The sequence below is a fragment of the Haliotis cracherodii genome, unplaced genomic scaffold (genome assembly GCF_022045235.1).
Source record: "Haliotis cracherodii isolate W230 unplaced genomic scaffold, xgHalCrac1.p SCAF_11, whole genome shotgun sequence".
Classification (NCBI taxonomy): domain Eukaryota; kingdom Metazoa; phylum Mollusca; class Gastropoda; order Lepetellida; family Haliotidae; genus Haliotis; species Haliotis cracherodii.
Genome location: NW_027266266.1, coordinates 38908728 through 38929952, shown reverse-complemented (window position 1 = coordinate 38929952; position 21225 = coordinate 38908728). Strand labels below are relative to the sequence as shown.

The 21225-nt window shown below is 39.9% G+C and overlaps 1 pseudogene; it reads left to right on the top strand.

The window, feature by feature from the left end:
- Positions 1-1127: 1127 nt before the first annotated feature.
- LOC139456474 (von Willebrand factor D and EGF domain-containing protein-like) lies at positions 1128-19812 on the top strand (annotated as a pseudogene).
- Positions 19813-21225: the final 1413 nt, after the last annotated feature.

The window sequence follows — 21225 nt, the reverse complement described above, 5'->3', positions numbered from 1 at the left end:
GTATCACTTCTAAATGCCTTTCAAAGACCTGAAGGTTACTCTAGTTGGCAGGGCCTTACAGGGCATTACATTGTGCCTCCTATACGAACAAAAGTAAGAATTGACGCAAATATTATCAACTGCATCACCATCTCTTTCGATAACAAACATAAGAGATCACATATACATGTTGATACAGTGATCGACCAGGTGACCTCGAAAATGTATAACCGAGTACTCGCAGATATATAGACCAAGGCAAGTTATTTGTTGGTTCATAGCCATGTAGTGTAAGCACTTGCTCATCAGGCCAAAGATACTGGTTCGACTCCCAATCAGCTGAACGCGCGACATCAAGTCGCTGTGACATACATAACACCATACGTACAGATGTAAAACCCACATTTTTACGTAAAAAGGAATGTACATGTATGTTACACACCATGTGTTCACAAGTCACCTCAAGTGTTAAGCCTTATAATAATTAATATGGCTTCTACACCAATGGCTGTCAGCCTCCACTCCCTATCCCCATTCCCCCCAACCCATGTGTAAGATCTTAATATAATACAACTCTGTACAAGCCTATTTCAGTGGATGAGGTTTTTGTGTATGACGTAGCTCCATTGTCCATCTTGTATATAAGATGGGACTTCGATGCAGGATTCAGATGTGGTGTGGGTTGTTGAGGAGTCTGCTACCAGGTAAGGTAAATGCAGAGTAGAACTATTTCCGAACATTTGAACATCACCCGTCACATATCTTATTCCCTATTGTGTAAGGCAGGGTTTTGATACTTCATTAAACTGAATTCGTAACCCAGAATTATCTTAATTTTACACCTGGTATGAATAGTTCTTACTTTAAAGAATTATGATTTATTTTATATCGGTTCCAAATGAAAGATCACTGCGTCGACTACTCAAGAACACCAGCAAATCTTAAAATACACAATGAATATTGCCGGAGTTCAGCACTACAATTCTTTCTTCCAGACTCGCGAGATTATGATTCTTAGTTTTTTCAGCACCAATTCCGTGCTCGTGGGTTGCTCCAAAGTGGTAAAGTCTGAGATGAGCTAAAGCCCCATCCTGACTGTAAATAGATCTCAAGGTGATTTTGTTTCAGTTTCGAACTGTGTCAGGCAACGGAAACACAACCGAGAGTCGAGAGAAGCTCTTTGAAAACCGTACGTAAACAAGATCCATTAAGACTGTCAAACTTCCTATCAACTTGAATGACAAACCTTGGATAGTACAAATGGCTCAGTAATCTGATAATATCAATACATTTTCTGTAGGTTTTTTATAAAAAATCGAATCGGTCGTGATTGAGCGTCTGCATCAATCACAGTGGGCGGAGCACTGAGAGTGTTGTTGTTCCTATATATACTAGCCACTTAAAGATACTGTGCACGGAGAAAATATAGATATAAGGGCACACCGTCCATATATGAAATATAGGTTTGAACACAGCAATGATTGGAGACATTCAAACGCTCATGCGCGTGTCATGCGATATGACGTCATTCATGGGGGCCTATGGGCGTGCAATGTATTACTGCACGTGAATCCTGTGCAGCTGTACACAGCATGTGCAACTCAAAATTCGCTGTCACTTTAGAAAGCATGATCTGTGGTCATTCAAAAATTCAAAACTTCTCAGGCGCAGACACAAGCATATCACAAGCAAATCATGCCAAGATTGACAGCTGCACAGCGTCATGAAGCCATTGGAATGATCCGAGCGGGAATGAGGCAACAACAGGTGGCAACACATTTCCAATGCCATCGTAACACGATATCGGCATTGGCGAGGCGTTATCAGAACACAAATGACGTTGCCGACCACCCACGTTCAGGACGTCCCCGAGTAACGACGCCAAGACAGGACAGATGGATTCAAGTTACACATCTCCGACACAGCTTCCAAACGGCAGTAACGACGTCCCAGACAATTCCTGGACTGCGCCGTATCCATCCCAACACTGTTAGGAATCGTTAACGTCAGTACGGGATTCGACCACGACGCCCTGCCATACGTCCCATCCTGACACACCGTCAACCTTCTAAGATGGTGTCGAAATCATGTTCGCCAACCTCGAATATGGTGGAGAAATGTTGTCTTTACAGATGAATCGAGGTTCAACATTTCCCAAAGTGACGGGCGCCAACGTGTCTACCGGCGTTTGGGAGAACGTTATGCACGCAACTGTATTGTGGAGAGGAATCGTTTTGGAGGTGGCTCTGTGATGATTTGGGGTGGGATAACAGCACGGCACCGAACCCCTTTGGTGGTTGTTCAGGGCAATCTCACCGGTGTTGGCTACAGAGATCAGATTCTGAGGCCTGTGGTCATTCCTTTCCTGCAACGTCATGGCCCGGGATTGACATTTCAACAGGACAACGCTCGTCCTCACACGGCTAGGGTCGCAATGGATTTCCTTCACCATGATAATGTCATGTTACTGCCATGGCCTGCAAATTCTCCAGATCTCTCCCCAATAGAGCATGTGTGGGATGAAATTGAGCGCCGTCTGCGTCGTCTTCCACATCCTCCAGATAACGTCCGTACAGTGACTTGGCACAGGATTTGAGGAGGATATGGCAGGCCATTCCCCAGGCCTTCCATGCCCATTTGGTGGACTCCATGCGTCGCCGATGCACTGCTGTGATTCACGCACAGGGTGGTCATACCCGTTATTGACTTTGTGACTTTGTCGTTTGACCCCCTACTCCATTTTGATCTTCTGACGTCAAAGTAACAGATGTTGTTCAGGTCCCGTTGACATTTTCTTATGGTCCGATCATTCATCTGCTACAGTGTCTGCATCATTTTGTTCTTGCTGTGCTCATCTCCGTGCTCCCTATCTGCGACTTTTGATAATGGCATTTTGCTACACAGAACTACGGGCTGTTCCTTACTGTTTCCTTATAGATTCCCATATAGTGCATCCTTCTAATGGCAGCATGTGACAGCATTTGTTATTTGATCACCCTGCAGATGAACAATAGTATTTTCCATCGTATCAGGGGGAATGGGTGGCCTAGTCGTCTAAGGCGCCGCAATTCGCTGTGCAGAGTTACGTCCGATGGGCACGCCAGAAACTATGATTGTTGGTTTAAATCCCGGTTCGACCCGATTATGTTTCTAGGTTTGTCAGCACCATACCCGTGCCCCTGGATTTCACCGAAGTGGTAAACATCTAAGACCTGCATCACTTTGGGCTTTCCTCCCACATTAAAGTGACATGCCGTGATATAACTGAAATAATGTTAAAAGAGGCATTGAACCAAACTCACACACTCTCTCAGTCGTATCTTATCTTATTTTTTTAACAATACTATTGGATGTGTTGTGGTATTTAGTATGTCCTTGTCTATTTGTGCATTCTCATTTCTCAAAATTACCCATATTGGACTCAGGATAAAATCAATTTACTTGCAAACCTGACATATGCTAATAAATACAAAAATCACAGTTAGGTAGCTCCTTGGTTTATTAGTTAACACTAGGCCTTGAATTGCCATATCCAGATCACAGTCCATTTAAATTCTTGAACAGATCTTTTATTTGTTAAAGAAGTCAAAGCAAAGACATGGCGACTCGAGACGTGTGTGTGTTACTCTACTTGTGCGGGATTGTGGGATGCTGGGCAGGTAACCTCCATTTAGATATATATATTTGATTTCAGTCTGTACATACCATCTTGATAATCAGATAATAGGTGAGAATTATACAAGTTTTGCAATACAGATACAAATATGGCTGTCAAGGCGGCCATTTTGAATATCAAAATAATCCATCATACACTCATTTACAGATCTTTTCGTGAATGAAATGGTTTCGGAGATATAGTGGATACATAAAGATAACAATGATTCGGTACAGAAGCCTTGTTCCAGATCCCTGCTTAAATCCTATGGAAGTTCCAAGTCTTGAGAAGAGAGACCGTCTGTACGTCCTAGCAACAGGTGAGAGAGCCCTCAACGACAGACTGCTCACAGAGGGTTGGTATGACGCCGGAGGGAAAGTCTTGCTGGACTCCGCACCAGGTTTCCAGCACTGCGGTACTCGTTACCCTATATGGAGACAGCGTAAGTAGTTTGTCAATCTTTGATTTTTTTAAAAAGTATGATATAAATCAATTCATTTTCAGAAAATCACAAAACGTGATTGACAAGAGGTTGATTTCGACTTTCGAATAATATTCCATCAGCTCCAGCCTATGGTGTCTACATTTGACAACTTTCATATCAGACGTACATTTTACCAAAGACAGAAATCAGTATATCATTATTCTCCTTACATTATGAATATTCTAGATTAGGAATTGTCATACTAAATTTGTGAAATATAATTAACTTTTCTTTTTGAGAGGAAAACACATTTTTAAGTTATTTGTATGCATGTGTGAACCCACATAGTTATACATTTCAGAAAAGAACGGTGACAACTATGTAATGTGCATTCAAAGCCACAGTGGTACCTGTATCAGGGAGTTGAACATTGAAACCAAATTGTGCGGCAAGAAGGAGATATAAAATTTGAAGAAAACAATATCCTCGAGTGCATATTGTTTTGGTAAGGTTATTCTCTCTATGACTAGACAGATGGTTTGACAAAATTGGAAGTAATTCAGATCGTTGGACATTGTTATTATATTATGTCAAACTGCGATCAGATACATATACTTACCTATTTTCGCAGTTTCTGGGATGTTATCGAAAAACATAAATTGTCCAAATAATGCTTGAAAAATATAATTATGCTTCAGACTGTTGACAAAAAGCGAAACTGTCTGACACAAACCTACATTGTTGAAAGGTAAGAAAAAGTATATTTAGGAATATATAATGGCAAAAATCATGGCATGGGATGACTGACCACAGGAGCTGTCGATACCAATGTCATCGGGTAGAACAAAAATTTGACACTAAATAAAGAAGATATTTGTGAGTTATGATTGGAATTTACTGACAAAAACATCATGGTAACACAGGTACTGTTTTTCACCTCAGACAATACCTCAAAAACGTATGGAGCTGCAGGATTAAGTAAATGAGTTACGTTTGATGTTTCGTGTGAAAATCTTCCTTAAAGTCTCTACTTGATACTTGAAACAGATCAGTAGCGGGTATAACTGCCACGTGCTCGGATGACCTAAATTAGTGCTCCAATTGGCCTAAATCTTGTACAGGAGGATCTCGTGCCTGTATGTGCCACCCCAGAATATCCCAAACATGTTCAAAGGGGTTCAAATCTGGGTTCATTGCTGGCCAGGTTAGAGTCGTTATTGCCTTGGCCCTGATGTAATCCACGACTGCATGCGGACGGTGAGGCCTGGCATTGTCATCCATGTACAGAGGTCGAGTAGCAAGAGGGTGGTTGTCAAAATGAGGAACGACGACTGGCCTCCAAATGTACTGACCCCCTGTTAAGTTGCCCCTTGTGGCGACCAATTGATCCATCTCCAAGTTCTCAGATTCCAGTTCTGTCCCGCAATATATCATACTAAACGAGCAGCTTTGTGGTGATCTCTCGACAAGGGACACTTTATAATTATGACTCGTCTAGCCCTCAGTCCTGCTGCCGGTTCCTGATGGTTCTGGTACTGAAACGACAATTAGCCAACCCCAGCTGTTTCAGACGAGTATTTGTTAAAAAGGGTTCTTGGCGTATGAGCTGAAGAAGGTCCCTGTCTTCGTGATATGTCGTCACAGGTGGTCTTCCGGATCTGGGAAGGTCCTGTACATCACCGGTCTGAGCATGTTTCTCGGCTCAACGGCTTACCATAGTGTGATGATACCCCAAATTCCGACCAATGGCATTACAAGACATTCCTGCGTTATGCGATCCGATTATTTGCCATCTTGTGGCATTTTGATAATCGCCTTCATGCCATGGTCAGTCAATGTCATGGAAAAACTGTTTAAAACCAAGCTTAAGAAAGCAATTTTAACGTTTGAATATACTGTTTTTAGAGATTCTCGAGGGTAGCATGCTGCACGGGCATACCAAGCATGGCACGCGAGCTTTTGTCACGCATGACTGATTACATCATCTCGAGAAAACATAATTCTTCCCGTAATTATATCTTTCATGACTGTTACAAATATCAGGACCAAACAATAATGAAATATATTAGGGTGTGCTTAAACTTAAACTTATTCTTTGTATATATATATCCACCATTTTCCAAACAGTAAGAAACTGTGCAATTCAGCTTATCGTGTTTATCATGCAATTGTGCTCCGTTTCCACTTCAGGTATGTACACGAAGACGTTTAGCTTAGATTAGAACCAATAACTTCAAGCTATAAGTTTAGACTTTATCGGTAATCTGTAAAATATTGTTTTTTTACATATTTTTACCTTGCTTGAAGGTAAACCAGGCGTACGTAAGTAATTACGTTTGGAATTCATAGTTTTCAAAATACATTTTTGACGATGTACTGGGTTGAAAGAAAGGTTACATATTAAGCTCATTTCCCAAAGAGCAATGAAGAAAACAAGAAAATTACAAACGAGATTTCAAGCAGATATTCAATGTAAATTGATAGTAAATAAAACAAAACTGAATAGGAACCACCAGAAGCTTATAGGAGATTATACGTATATAAACAATACATTATGAAACAATGAAAAGGCACAATAGTATATTATATACCCTGATTGTTGCAGCTCCAACATTTGCTGTGAAACCTACTGTTATTACCCAACTCCACAATGATATGTATACAAGCAAGCTAGAGTTCCGTTGTGAGTTCAGCAAACATGATGATGACGTCTTCTACGCTACCAACTGGGTCGTTAACGGCGACCTTGTCCTCACTGAAGATGCTATGAGGTGGGACAATGGAGATGTTATAGACAAACATACTCTAACAGAGGCTAAACTGATCAGCGCTCACATAACACAAGTTGGATTCGAGGTACATATCTGGTATCAAAATTCACTTATTACAAACTAACTTTAGTCGCGAGAGTCTTCAATTGGTAACGGAACCGATGGTGGAGAGCCTGAACTATAATGGTATTGGTATAACGCCACTTCATGACCAGCCAATATGGGCAGTTTATGGTTGTGCCATAAGTCAACTGTCAATATTCTGCTTTAAGTTTAACTACAAATGTAAATCCCATGTATACGTTTTGTCGGAAAGGGAATTGTAAACATATTTTATTTTTTTACATTTTTACAACAGCTGCGGTGTTCAGTCAGAGCTAGCCACAGAGAAGACACGGCAGCCAGTGTTCCTGTCTTGTCAGACTCCAAGTTTATAGGGATTAAGGTAAATATTTTCGTTGGAACTATTGTTCTAAAAGTTTCCTGCTTTGTCACAGTAGCCATAAGGGGAGAATCTAAGGGGAGACTGTAGATCAGTGCGATATGAACGAAAATAGGTCGATGTACACGACCTTCGTTCTTCCCGACATTCATGCATACCAATAACTTATTAATTAATTAATTAATTAACTAATCATTATAATATTGTTTATATTTTTATTCTAGACTAACAATTTAGTTCTTTGGTCAACGTCTAGTGTCTACATCAATTCTGTAAAGGTCTTAAGTTGATTTGGACATATTTAAGTTCTTGGCTGTCTATTCGCTAAATTGTGCGTCCAAGCTGCAACTGTTTCCCAAATGGAAGTTTCAATGACACTGTGCGTTATTGGTTACTGACGCCTGCAGATATCTGATAAAACACTGGAGCTGTCAGAAGGGGAGTTTGCTGACATATCCCTCCAGCTGACGGCACCATTTGGATGTGGGACTGCAGCGGGTACATGTGAACTAAACATAGAATCTATTCACCTAGGTACGTACATATATAAAGCAAGATACAAACTTCCTAATTTGTCTTGGTGTTAACGTTAGAACTGTATGTCTTTCAGTTAACTGTGTCACCAGTTCGATATTTAGTCATGTCACGTTCTTTTGACCTCACCCCTCCCCAGCTTTATTTCTGACACCGCTCGGTGTTGTCATTGTACAGTGCCGTTACATTCTGTGTTAGGACATTAGTGGCCTGACTATTTCATTCTCTTGTTATCTAATGATACTCTCACACCATGTATTGACTTTATGTATGCTATCTCTTACATGTTCGCTACCGTATTCTTGTATTGAAATGTTTTCGTACCTATGATTTTCAAACATTAGGGGAATTTATATGTACACTCAGGTATTTCTCAGGTATTTATGATGTTTGTCTCCTTAATGATTTACATAGCTTGTTGTATGTCCTGAATGATACCGTTGGATATGATACCGTTGGATAGCTTATGTTCAGCGCTTGATTTTGATACTTACATTGCCTCTATATATTTAGTAGTTAGTTTGCTATTCGTGTTTTCCCCCATGTTTAGAAACACAATGTGGCTAAAGGCCCCAGTCTCATGTATTTCACGGCTGTCCTGGAGAGATTGTCCACTCTGAGGTCCGCAGGCAGTATATTTATACTTCTGTCAGGATCTTCTGTCTTCATCCTCTAGGACTCGTCAGGCCGTTTTGGGTCTGTTTGCTACGGGGTGGTCTCTTTCGAAACTCAGGTTTCGTAAGTAATTGCTAACGGAGCACCTTTGAACTTCTTCTGACTTGCTCTGGTCATATTGAGCTAACCTCATTAACTAGGGTTTGTAATACTTAGTTTATCTAATATTCCGTGGATAACCAACCTTCCAGTGATTGTGTAGCTACTTAGTAACTAGTATTTCCAATACTCTGTTTTTCTAGTAATCCCTGGATAACTAACCTTCCACTGATTGTGCAGCTGATTGGTAACTAGTATTTCCAATACTCTGTTTTTGTAGTAATCCGTGGATAACCAACCTTCCAGTGATTGTGCAGCTACTTAGTAACTAGTATTTCCAATACTCTGTTTTTCTAGTAATCCGTGGATAACCAACCTTCCCGTGATTCTCTAGCTTTTTGGGAATTTAGTATTTCCTTGTTCAGTCAGAGTGAAAGTCGATAACACTTGTTTGATATTCAGACGTACTCGTCTATTTTGTAGTCTTAGTGACTTATTTTAGGGATAGGCCCCCTGTGTTTTTTCCCTGTTATTTAACCCAAATGAGGTTATTCACTCATTTGAGTTAATTGACTCCGGAGTTAATTGTCCGTAGCTGACTAAATTGGCATCTGGTCGGCATCTTCAAAGGGTTGTTTCAGCTACTGTCATTACTGTAATGCAGCTGCTTGGCTTAGCCGCTTGTGTATTTTCTCTGTTTTTTAATTAATCAGCGATCCTTGTCAAAGCAAATTGAATTTATGTGATCTCTTATTGTCATCTATTAGTACAATCAGCTGTTATGATTAACCCTGAGAACCTTACACCACATTTTCTTATTGAATTTATTGTTGTTTGATGACACTCCTGATCATTGTAGCACAGCTCCATGACAACTGTACATGTTACGGTAAATAGTGAAACACATGATCATCTATTTAGAAAGACTCAACATCATTATACCTGAAAGCACGTGTGCCTTATTTCTATTGTTTTATTAAAAGAGTAATATAAAAATGACATCAGGTCGGACAAAACTGAAAACAGATATGAAAACAGGGTAAAACAGTTCATGAAAGTGAAAGTATCCATTTGAGGTATCCTGTCACACGAGGCCAGTTCATCTTCCCTGTACACTCATACCAACTGTCATGCTGGTGAATATCAAGATCGGCGCCACGCTCATTGGCAACGCCGTTTGGTCGTGGTGGTGAGGTGTATGTCAGCGTTTAGTTAACACAAAGTGATATCCTTATTTCAGAGACAACGCCAGATTGTGCAGAAGCGAAATTGGCAAGTTCAACTTGTGGAAAAGTTATTTCAGCTTCGGAGTGGGATAAAGCTGCCACGATCAGGGTATTTGGTCAAGTTTCCCAGAGCCTTGGATCATCAGGTAACACCTTGAAACTGAAGCTGGCGACCCCTGACGTACTACCTGACAACATGTTTTGGGCCAACTACACTTTCTGCATCATAACGGTAAAATTGTGATTTTCATTTTGACATAGAGCAGCAATAAAATGCTATGGCTCTACATACGTGTGTTGTACATAATATACATGGCTCTGTCACAAATGAACATTTGCATAGATGAAGAACTAGAACGCAACAAAATACAAACATAAAGAAAAGACAAATGTGCTACAAAGGACATTGGAGGTCCACTGTCTAAAGAATGAGTAACTATATTATAAGTATACATTCTGTACATCTGGTTTGATTATATTACATGTATGTTCAGGTTCAGCTGATAAAGAACACGAAGCCGATTGAGAGGAAGTCGTGTTATGCTATCAATGACCCACACATGCTGACATTTGATGGAAGGTAAATCTTTCTTATAGTCCATGAATAGCTATATGCTCGTCAAAACAATTTAGGGAACACTTGATATTTTGTAGCATTTGTAGCATTCGTTTCCTTGTAAATTGGGTAAATGGCCTCCTGATCGGCGGCTAACATACTGATATTGAAGATGACCCTTACTCAAGTGACTTCATGACCAGAACCAAGAATTTGAATCATACTGGACTCGTCATCGTTCATTTTGACCATCACTCATTTTCATGGAAATTTTGGTTGTAATCTCCTCCTCACAGCTGCCGTAAAAATGGAGATCGTGCATTTGCTCACTTATTCTCATGAAGCACGAGCCACAAGGAATTTTTGTGCGAAATTTGGGTTGATAAAGGCAGGTCCCTATGAAACTGCATCAGTGTGTTCAACATGCCACAACGTCGACACCTCACGATTGAAGAATGAGCCAGAGCTATTGGGTGGCTAAATGAGAATGTTTCACAACTGGAAGCTGCTCGAAGGTTGAATGCTAGTCCATCCATCATTTGCAGATTACGTCAGCGATTCAAACAAACACAGACAGTACGTGATAGACCAAGGTCAGGACGCCCTCGTGTGACAACAGGAAGGGAAGACCTGTACGTCGTTGTTGAAGCATTGAGGAGGAGAACAGTCAAGCAAACCATCTTCGAAGGCAACTGAGGGCTGTTACAGGAACAAATGTCAGTGACCAAACCATAAGAAACTGTATGAGGGAAAGAAACATCAGGCCCCGACGTCAATCTGTTAGACCGCTTCTTCTTTCGCGTCACAGAGCAGCCAGAGACGCATGGGCACGGCAACACCGACAGTGGACAAGACAACAGTGGTCAGCAGTTATTTTTTCTGACGAATATCGGTTCTCACTGCAGCATAATGACGTTCGTGTCCTTGTCTACAGACGGCGTGGGGAACGTTTTGCTGACGTCAAAGTCCGTGAGCATAATCTTTTTGGTGGTGGTAGTGTCATGGTGTGGGCCGCCTTCTCATTTCATCACAAAACCAATCTGTATGTCATCAACGGGAATTTGAATGCTGTTCGCTACAGGGATGAGATTCTGAGACCAATGGTGATTCCTTGTCTTCATCGAATAGGCCCACAGGCGGTTTTCCAGGATGACAATGCTAGACCTCATCGTGCACGCATAGTCACTGACTTTCTGGGACAAAACAATGTTACTCGCATCGAGTGGCCAGCATATTCTCCTGATATGGCACCCATTGAACACGTTTGGGATCAGTTAACGAGACGTGTTATGGAGAACCACCCTCCACCTCAAGATCTGCGCCAGCTTGCTCAATGGCTGAGTTTGGAGTGGCAGGCTATCTCACAGAACACACTACAGACATTAGTGACATCCATGAGTCGTCGTTGTGTTGCATGTGTGGCTGCTAGGGGCGGACACACTCGTCACTGACTTTTCTCTCATGGCCTTGATTTCCAATTTTGACCCCAGTGACATTATTGATATCAACACTTGTTCACGTTATGAAATGTAGTGGATTGTTCATGATTCTTTTTTACTGTATACTCGGTTATTATTGAATTTACTACACATGTCTTCGTCTTCTGTTCCTTTTTTATTTTAAGTGCAAACATATCAGTGTTCCCTAACTTCTTTTGAGTAGTATATTTCATTGTATAATGTCAATGGTTTTAGTCATGAACAAACACCATCGAGTGTAAAGTTTGTATCAGAATGCTGTCTCACGGCTTCTCATAAACTACAAGGAAAAACTACATATATTTATTGTTACGAAACCATTATTCAGTCGATATTCAAATCAACATTTGTATCAGCATGTAAGAACTTCTCACTCATAAATTAAAGTCATTTTGCCATATGATGTCCAATATTTTCAAAATGATATCAGTATGAATTGGCTGTACGATTCTGGCAGGTACTGCATCTCGGTTTCAATTTGTTAAGCATGTAAGTGACTGAGGCATTGCAGCCAGCGTATTAAGCCATGTTATCTATTACTGTTGTGAAACGCCCGACCAAACATGTGCAGACAAACTGAAGATCATTCTCATTACCAATGGAACTATCGACCTATCGCCACCAATTATTCAGGACCCTTTTGTAAAAAAAGATGCATGTACTGTCAGGGGGATATCAAGCTAACAGTGAAGGAAGATGATATATAGATTTCGCTTTTTGACATTGGGCTAAATGTTTTCAAGCACTGACTGACATCCTGTTTACTCCTACCATTCAGGCGATACGAACATCAATATGAAGGTGTCTTCACTATGTATAAGCACACAACCTTTCCCATTGAGGTATGTATCAGTACTTAATGAACATGGTAGATATCTCGGAAATATTGTGTTTGATTTGCTATTTTCTCTTACAAACGTAAAGACAAGACATGTCTCAAACTTTGCTATGCCAGATTTGATAAGAATTTGTCTAAGATAAATATATTAAAAGAGTAATCATTGAAAGGCATATGATAAATAAAATTATCCGCTCTCTTACACTGGATATGCTATCAGCAGATATTTCTTATGATTATGGATACGCTTTTGTCCCTTATAGTGAATAATACGAAACCGAGTTTGATCTTTTTTGTAAGAAACAGTACATTCATTAATTTATTGACATTATCACTACAGGTTCAAATACAGACAGCGGACTGTGGAAGCGGTACGTACAACGCGTGGTGTAACTGTGGAGTTGCTATACGAGCTGGCAGGACGGTGTTTGAGTTTAACAGGTGTGCGGGACAGTCCAGTATCTGGACAATAGAATACACACTGTGTGAAGACAGTGGAGATGTACTACAGGTCAAGAAGAAGGGCACTAGTTATGAGGTAATTCATGATAACTTGTTTTTGTTGTTATACTATTTCCTTAGATTCACTTGATGTCACGTATATTCAGTCGATGACTATTGCTGTTGCTAAATTAAATATACTTCATCATTGCAATATGGATCTCCGTGTGTCATGTCAGGGTTACGAAATGTTTCATCATGTCAAATCATTTTCTGTTGAAACATTTCACGGCCTCTTTCAAACATCTCGATGAAACTCTTGGAAATATTCAAAACCTTAATATGTAATCAATGAACCTACAAAAGTAGTTCCCCTGGTAAAGTATTGTTATAATGGAATAGAATTCCAAATAGATTGGCTGTGTATTAGCACAGGTAGAATCCAACATCCATACATGCATGAATGTGATGTATGACTTGTTGAATGCGGTCCAATTCATAGAGCAATGATACGCGCCAGGTTAAATAAAGCACTGATTGTGGAGGAGAGGTGAGTGGTTAATTGCAAAGTGTTAAGCATGTATTGAGCACGTGTGTACGAATCACTATAAAATAGTGATGCTGCCATGTGGACACTCTTCCATAGGTGTATCTGCCCACTGGAGGAAGAGTGACAGTTAATGTCTATGGAATCTACCTGAACGTTTACATCTACCCGTCAATCCAAGACGTAAATAACACCCGTGGTCTCTGTGGGACACTATCAGCAAACTGCAGCGACGACTTTTTCCTGAGGGACGGCACCTACTCCACAGACGTCACGGCTACGGGTGAATGCGGAACTACATACAACAACTGGCAGAATCTTCTCACTACATTCTCGAACTCATGGAAGTGAGACTTTTATTTGAACTTACCTGTTATTGATTTTGTTAAGCCGCAGTTAGACATATTCCAGGTGTCTAGCGGCAGATTTAAAGAATTGAATCTGAAACAAGAAAACCTGACGTTAACAGATTAAGCATCGCGCAACACCGTCAGGGAACTGCGACGCACAATCATTAATTGGTTCTCCTTACAAGCACATTGAACAGGGGAATGATTCTACCCCGTAATCCACACGATACCGATCCATCTTACGTTGTTCACTTAACAATTGAACTTCAGTTTGGATGGGTTCATTGAAGTGTGAACGATTTAAAAGGGCTGGTTAAACTGTGTGAACTCCAAACATCAGATCACGTGACTACCCCTTTAGCCAATCAGCATGACAGAAACAGTGTAAACTTTAAAGTATGAAATTATATAAACATATACACATTTAATATTTATATAGTGTGATAACCTGACCAGAATTACATTTTCTCCGGATGAATGCTGACACTAGGGATGAGAATTATTACAACGTTTATGTACGTCGTGTGTTGTAGGGTTGATAATGGAAGCAACCTGTTTGATCCGGACGCCCATGCATCACTGCCAGCGTGGCCACGGGCAAACCTATATTGTTCCTGTTCCCCAGATCCTGAATCTACGACACGCACCGAGGCAGTAAATTGCACTGCAGCTATTCATAAGGTGTGTGACACCCTTCCAGGCTTCACAGAAGTGTTCCCGACGTCGTGCACAATCCCTGAGAGACGACGAAGAAGATCTGCAGGTGTTCAGCTGGAATCACCAAGGAGATTACGTCGGGTCAGAAAATCATTTTTAAACAATTACTTGTTTTATATTTGATGCTTTCATTATTGAAAAGAATCTTTAGTAAACATAATATTTATTGTTATGGTTTTCTTCTTTGGATACGTTTGAAGCACTAAACGTTATACTTTTACTCTTGGAATATCATTTGTCTAAAATTACGTCTGACTACGTTCAACAGTAATGTAACATTCTTGTTATTACTATTATTATGGCAAAACAGGCCATAACTTAAAAATATGTATGTTATAGAGTCAGACATAAAATAATACTGGATCAGTCTCTATGTTATCTGTGACACATTGATTTTTATATCAAATATTTATTTACAAAAAATATTGTTTATCTTCGCTGAAATTTGGCTGTAAAGTGGCCTTGATGATACTTGCATTGAAAAAATATACAAAACGAAAGATAAAAACCAATCATATAAAAGAATTTTTGGATTGTTATACCAAATCTTGTGACTACATGTTTTGCGCAGCAAGCTGTGGAGGTGTGGTCAGACGGATGGACAGAGGTCAAGGCAAGGACATTCTGTGAGAACTTATTCCAGGAATCGCGATCAGTACAAGCGTGCAAAAACGTATCGGGCGTTGGCATCAGCGGCAGCATAGAAAACTGTATCCTGGACATTCAGGTATTGCACATACATATTGAAGTAGACATTCAGGTATTGTACCCGGAAGTAGACATTTAGGTGTGCACATAGAAGTAGATATTCAGGTGTTGAACCCGGAAGTAGACATTGGGGTATTGCACATAGAAGCAGACATTGAGTTATTGCACATAAAAGTGGACATTCAGGTACCACACGTGGAAATGCATTTGAATTATAGCTATCATCTTATAACATCAAAGAACGTGAGCTTCATCCACTCAACATATCATCATGCTTGTGTGGATATGATTTTTTCCCATTAATATATAATGTCAGGGAATATAGATTCATTTTGTAACATATCAGAACACATTAACAGTGAAGTCCCTGTTGGGATTTCTTTCGAAGTTGACAGGCACCACAGACTTTTTTCGTTTCTCCGTCGACACGGTGAGAGACAAGTGTCTACAGGAGGCTTTGGTTGATCCTAAACTCAGGGTTAAGAATGAGACGAGGAAGATGTCGGTCTTTGACATTGTTGTGGCAGAGGCTTGTCTGAACGACTGCAGCGGGAAAGGAACATGTACAAATGGTAAGATTCCCAGATAAACACGACGTGTTTTTAGATTTGCATGTATTTTTGTATTTTATGCCCGGAATATTGTGTTGGAATTTATTTATTATATACTAGTTACTCTCTCTCGCTCTCTGACCCGCTTGTATTTGAAGTTACTCTCTCGTATATCCCTCTCCCTCCCTCTGCCTCTGTCTCTGTGTGTGTGTGTGTGTCTTCGTGTGCCTGTCTGTCTCTCTCTGTCTGTCTCTCTGTCTGTCTGTCTCTCTCTCTCTCTCTCTCTCTCTCTCTCTCTCTTCATTTAATGTTACTGTGGGACAGTATATACAGAAAATGGCTTATTTCGAAACCTCCCCTACAATTGTAACAGGTGATTGCGTTTGCCAAACCAACTGTGGCGGCTCCGACTGTTCTGTAGACCTCACAGCTCCCCCTCGACTATCTGCAACGGAAACGGTTGACACATGTGACATGTCACGTGAGGCATGTGACGTAGTTTCCGTCAAAGGCGAGACGTTTGTCGATGGTGTATCAACATGTTTGGTTGAAGAGATCAGGGTAAACATGTCCTAAACGCGACATTCGTTAATTTGATCTTTTCTTTATGTTTTTTCTTGAAGATACTCCAAATGTTAAAGATTCAACATCACTTTGAAGAAATGTTTATTTACTTATAATTAAATTCATGTTTCGAGAGCGGTGATTAGCAACTAACATATTTCGCAGCAAGAAGTGGTTAATGTGCTGGGGACATATTTTTAATTCTGTGACTCTGTTAATTGTTGGCAAATAAAACCTACATTTTATATAATTCATAATATAATTACAATACTGACTTTCAGGTTAGAAAATCAGGACAAGAAATCGTTGCATCAAAAGTTCACATAGCAACCGTGGTCAACATCGGTCATGCGCAGTGCAAAGTCGTGACCAATGACAACACCGGAAGTGAGGACGTCGAGTATGTGAGTGCCTACCGGATATCGATTGCCAACAGTGCCAGTAACTATAGTGACAGTGTGGGCCTGACTGTGTTTGACAGAACATGTATCCGAGGTGATGGTGACCACGAAACAAAGTTCAAGTGGACAGTGAAGGTAAATTAGTATAAAGTACTTGGATTGTTTATAAGGGAAACTTAAAGCAAACGCAAAACCAAAATTAACCTTGTATTCCGATTCACGACAATCAATACCTTAAGCTACGTTTACAATTGAATGTTTTTCATTTGGTAAACTGCAGTCAACCTCGAATATAACTAATTCCGTGAGATTTGTTATGTTTGCCGCATCAAACATTCAGGTTAGAATAGTTCCCAAGCAGGTTATTGTCATACGTGGCGACTAAATGGATCGGGTGGTCAGGCACTGTGACGACGCTGTAGGGATTGCTCATACTAATGCGTGACTAAGTTATATCCGGAGGTGGTTGTGAGTCTCAGGAAGCTTGTTTGTCCTCACCAGGGTCCATACTGCCTGGACAGAGGGGCGTGTGTTCCTCATGGGGCGAGACAATCTGGAAACAAGTGTCTGATGTGTGACGTGTCCGACAACAAGAGAACCTGGAAAACTGGAACAGGTGAAGTACTGTTTGTAATAAGTACATTAGATGTAAAGTGGGGCACTTTATATAAGGTCGATATTCGTACCCTTTGAAACCGAGCTAGTCCCGTAAAATAATTGTGACAAAACCCTTTCAATACTTAAAAGAAAGCTCTATGTCATAAGCAGGTATTTATAAATCACTATCAAGTAGCAATGATACCGGGTGTTCGTAGAAAGCGAGGCGTATCGTGCATTTACCAGTGTCAATCGTCAAAAACACTAGGAAAGGCGAGTCAATTGTTCATCTGAAAATCAGGAAAAGGTCATTAGTAGTATCAGACATAATGTTTGTCACTGATGCGTCAAATTTGAAAAATCCTCATGTCTACCAAAATACTTTTTGAAAGCGAAACAAAGGCCTTGAATTTTGTAAACCTGATGAAACAAATTCTGAACAGTAGTCGTATGACGCTATCCTTGTAGAGAGAACATGCTCGATTGTACATCAAAAGTCGAGGTTATTGATTGTGGTAGGTTGTGTTTTGTTTATGCGACTTGTCAGATGTTACACCTACTGTGTTAAAATTGTAAAAATATACCCTGGGGTTTCTGGGGAAAAAAGAATCCCTATTGGCCTATGTAGTAATAAAGGTCGACGAAAATGAAGCTTGAGCTCTACAATGCGTGGCCTTATTTGTTTGACTGTCATTGTACTCGAACGGGCGAATACGTGCTCATACCATCAACCACTGGTTTGTCTGGTCAAGATTTGATAGTCGTATGTCTGAAATGTATTAAGCTGCCGTGTAAAACAACAGTCACTCACTCATTATATCCAGAAAACATGTGGTATAATGTATGTTTCAGAGTCAGGATGCCAGGGTCAGTCTGGGAAGCTTCTTCTCATAGCTGTAGCTGCTGCTGTCGGGGGAGTCGTTTTCGTCATCATCATCGTTGTTGCGTTGGTCTGCGTATGCAAAAAGAAGAATAGAAAGGGTAAATAAACAACTATATCACAAAATGAAAGAGCTGTAATAGTTTTAGATGAGGGAAAAACAAATAGGTGTGATGACTACCACTTTTGCCCTTTACTCTCACAAAAAACTGACACTCCATGATGTAACTACAGTTATGTCGATAAAACAAGTTTCATTTTCAATTTTGCCATTGTAAATACATTTTAATGTTGCAGTCCTTGTTTGCAATAGAATGGGGAAAACATTTATCACTCCAAAACTGGCTTCCATGATGAGACTATTGTGACTTCATCAGTTACTATGACATCACAATCACATGACATAACGGTCTTTCTGACACTGAATCTGGTTAGCTGTACGTTTTACATTCAAGATACTTGTTATAAATGGAAATTGAACTCACTCTCTTAGGTCCTGCGTTTGTTAGCTCACATCAACTGTAACTTCAAGTCTGATAGAATGTTTCCCATCATAATTCCGCCCATCCGTCATAATGTTTTGCATTCTACCACATCATCTCATTCTACCACATTGTCTCTGGAACGCTAAGGCCTACGAATATGAAACAACATTGTCTTGATGATGCAAGCAAACATAAATTAAAAAGTATCCCCAAAAATCCGAGCCGACAAGGCCGCCATTGCGGTCCTAATATTGGCAGTCATTGTGTTTCTTCTGACAAGTACCCCGATCTTCGCATGTAGCATTACCAAATGTGAAGGTTATAAATCAGAGAAAGTATGTGGTTTATGACGTAAATTCCGGCCCTTCAATTATTACTTCATTACAATTCCGCAAAGAAATCAGGTGCGCTACACTGTCAAGCGGTTCTTGTTTAAGAATAAGATTGTATTCACAGTGACAGCAGTAATAATATCACACACATTTATATTTGTATAAAGGGAATATTTCCCATGAAGACCATTATCAATTTAATAATATTTAGAATATCTTTAGCGCAAATTAGACTTAGGATCCAAGTAGGCAGACATAGAAACATAGCTAGAGACTTGATAATATGTGAGCAATTTGATTTAAATGTGATTTAACTGTGAAAGATGAGTTTCGTTAGTTAGTCTTGCCTTTTGTCTTAATATACATCACACCTAACAAAAATGTATATCGATGATGTTAACAACTGATAAACAAACCCTTAAAAAGAATCACTGTTCATTTACCATGCTATGTTGAATGAGAATATGACCTGTTAAACATAGTTGCAACCTCTACCGAAAACAGAATTGTACTATGGGCCTGTGGCCTTTTAACGTGCCACAAAATTCCTATCCTATTTGTAACGCCATTTCTTTCTGTTACAGGGAAGAACGGCAATGCAGAGGGTAGAGAAATGACATAAGAATGAACACAACTTTCATCTGTGTTGCCTGCACACTGCAAATGAGCAGTACCTTGCTCAAATCTAGCATTTTTGGAAAGTTAGAGTTTCGATTTGTCGTATGTTCATATACTTTTATTATCTGTCGAAGGTGTGCATGGAGAACATTCATGTATAAACATATTTAGAAGATGTACACGCTTTGCCTTGAGCAGAGATTTCTTACGATAATGGCAGGATTTGACGCTTCTATTTACAAATCTCTACAAAACTCATTTCCATAATCACGAGAAATTCCACTAAAACCAGAGCCTGTTGTACGATTCCAACTACATGTATATCATGAGAATTGTGTTTATAAATTACTATCCAACATTGATCATAAGCACATGCTTATGACATAGTCACAACCGTAACATGGACTCTATTTTTAGTGGAGAGTTCAAATGTTTAGGGAAATGCCGTTGCTTATACACTTTTCGACAACAAACACAATATTCCACATGTCATTTAAAAACACATGTATCCACCATGGAATGTCCTGTTCCTTAAATGTAATGTTAATTGTCGATGTTATATGTTTTTTTGTCAATTTATACTTTCACAATGTATTGTCATGCATACTTTGAATCACTTCTGTAGAAACCGCAGCTATGCATTTTCTAATATTATGTATAACATTGTTATTGATCGCCCAGCCGCAGTGATTGAGAAAACAGTACTGTAAAAAGGGGTTTCAGTGGAGTTGACTGTTTCACTCAAAGGTCGTTATTGTGTTTTGGAACCGATTAGAATCAAATATTTTTCAAGTCGTGGTAGAATGACAACTGCTCAAACACTATATCCTAGTAGCCTTTTCACTTCTGTTTTTAATTAATGAATGGCGATCTGTATTACAATCCATCTCATCATTGATGTCCTCAGTACAATCCATTTATTTTAGTTACATGTTCCTATTTGTTGATCTTTTTTAAAAATAAACCAATTATGCGCTAAGCTGGACTTTGTGTTTTGAATGTGGACTGTTACTCGATGTTTGAGCTCATTGTACAAAGACAGATTAAACCAGAGACCTCTCATAGTATGCTGGACCCGTGAAGATCCGGGGTAGAATGGGTCTTCAGCAACCCATGCTTGCAATAACAGGCGACTATACTTGTCGTAAGAGGCGACTAACGGGATCGGGAGGTCAGGCTCACTGACTTGGTTCATGCATGTAATCGTAACCTAATTGCGTGGATCGATGCTCATGAGGTCAATGACTGAATTGTCTGGTCCAGACTCGATTATTTACAGACCGCCATCATAAAGCTGGAATATTTGAGTGCGGTGCTAAACAATATACAAACAAACAAACAAATCATATCATGCCGAGTGATTAAGTAAAACTGGCAAGAACCATTGTGTGAAGAACAAAAGTACTTTCCGTCAATA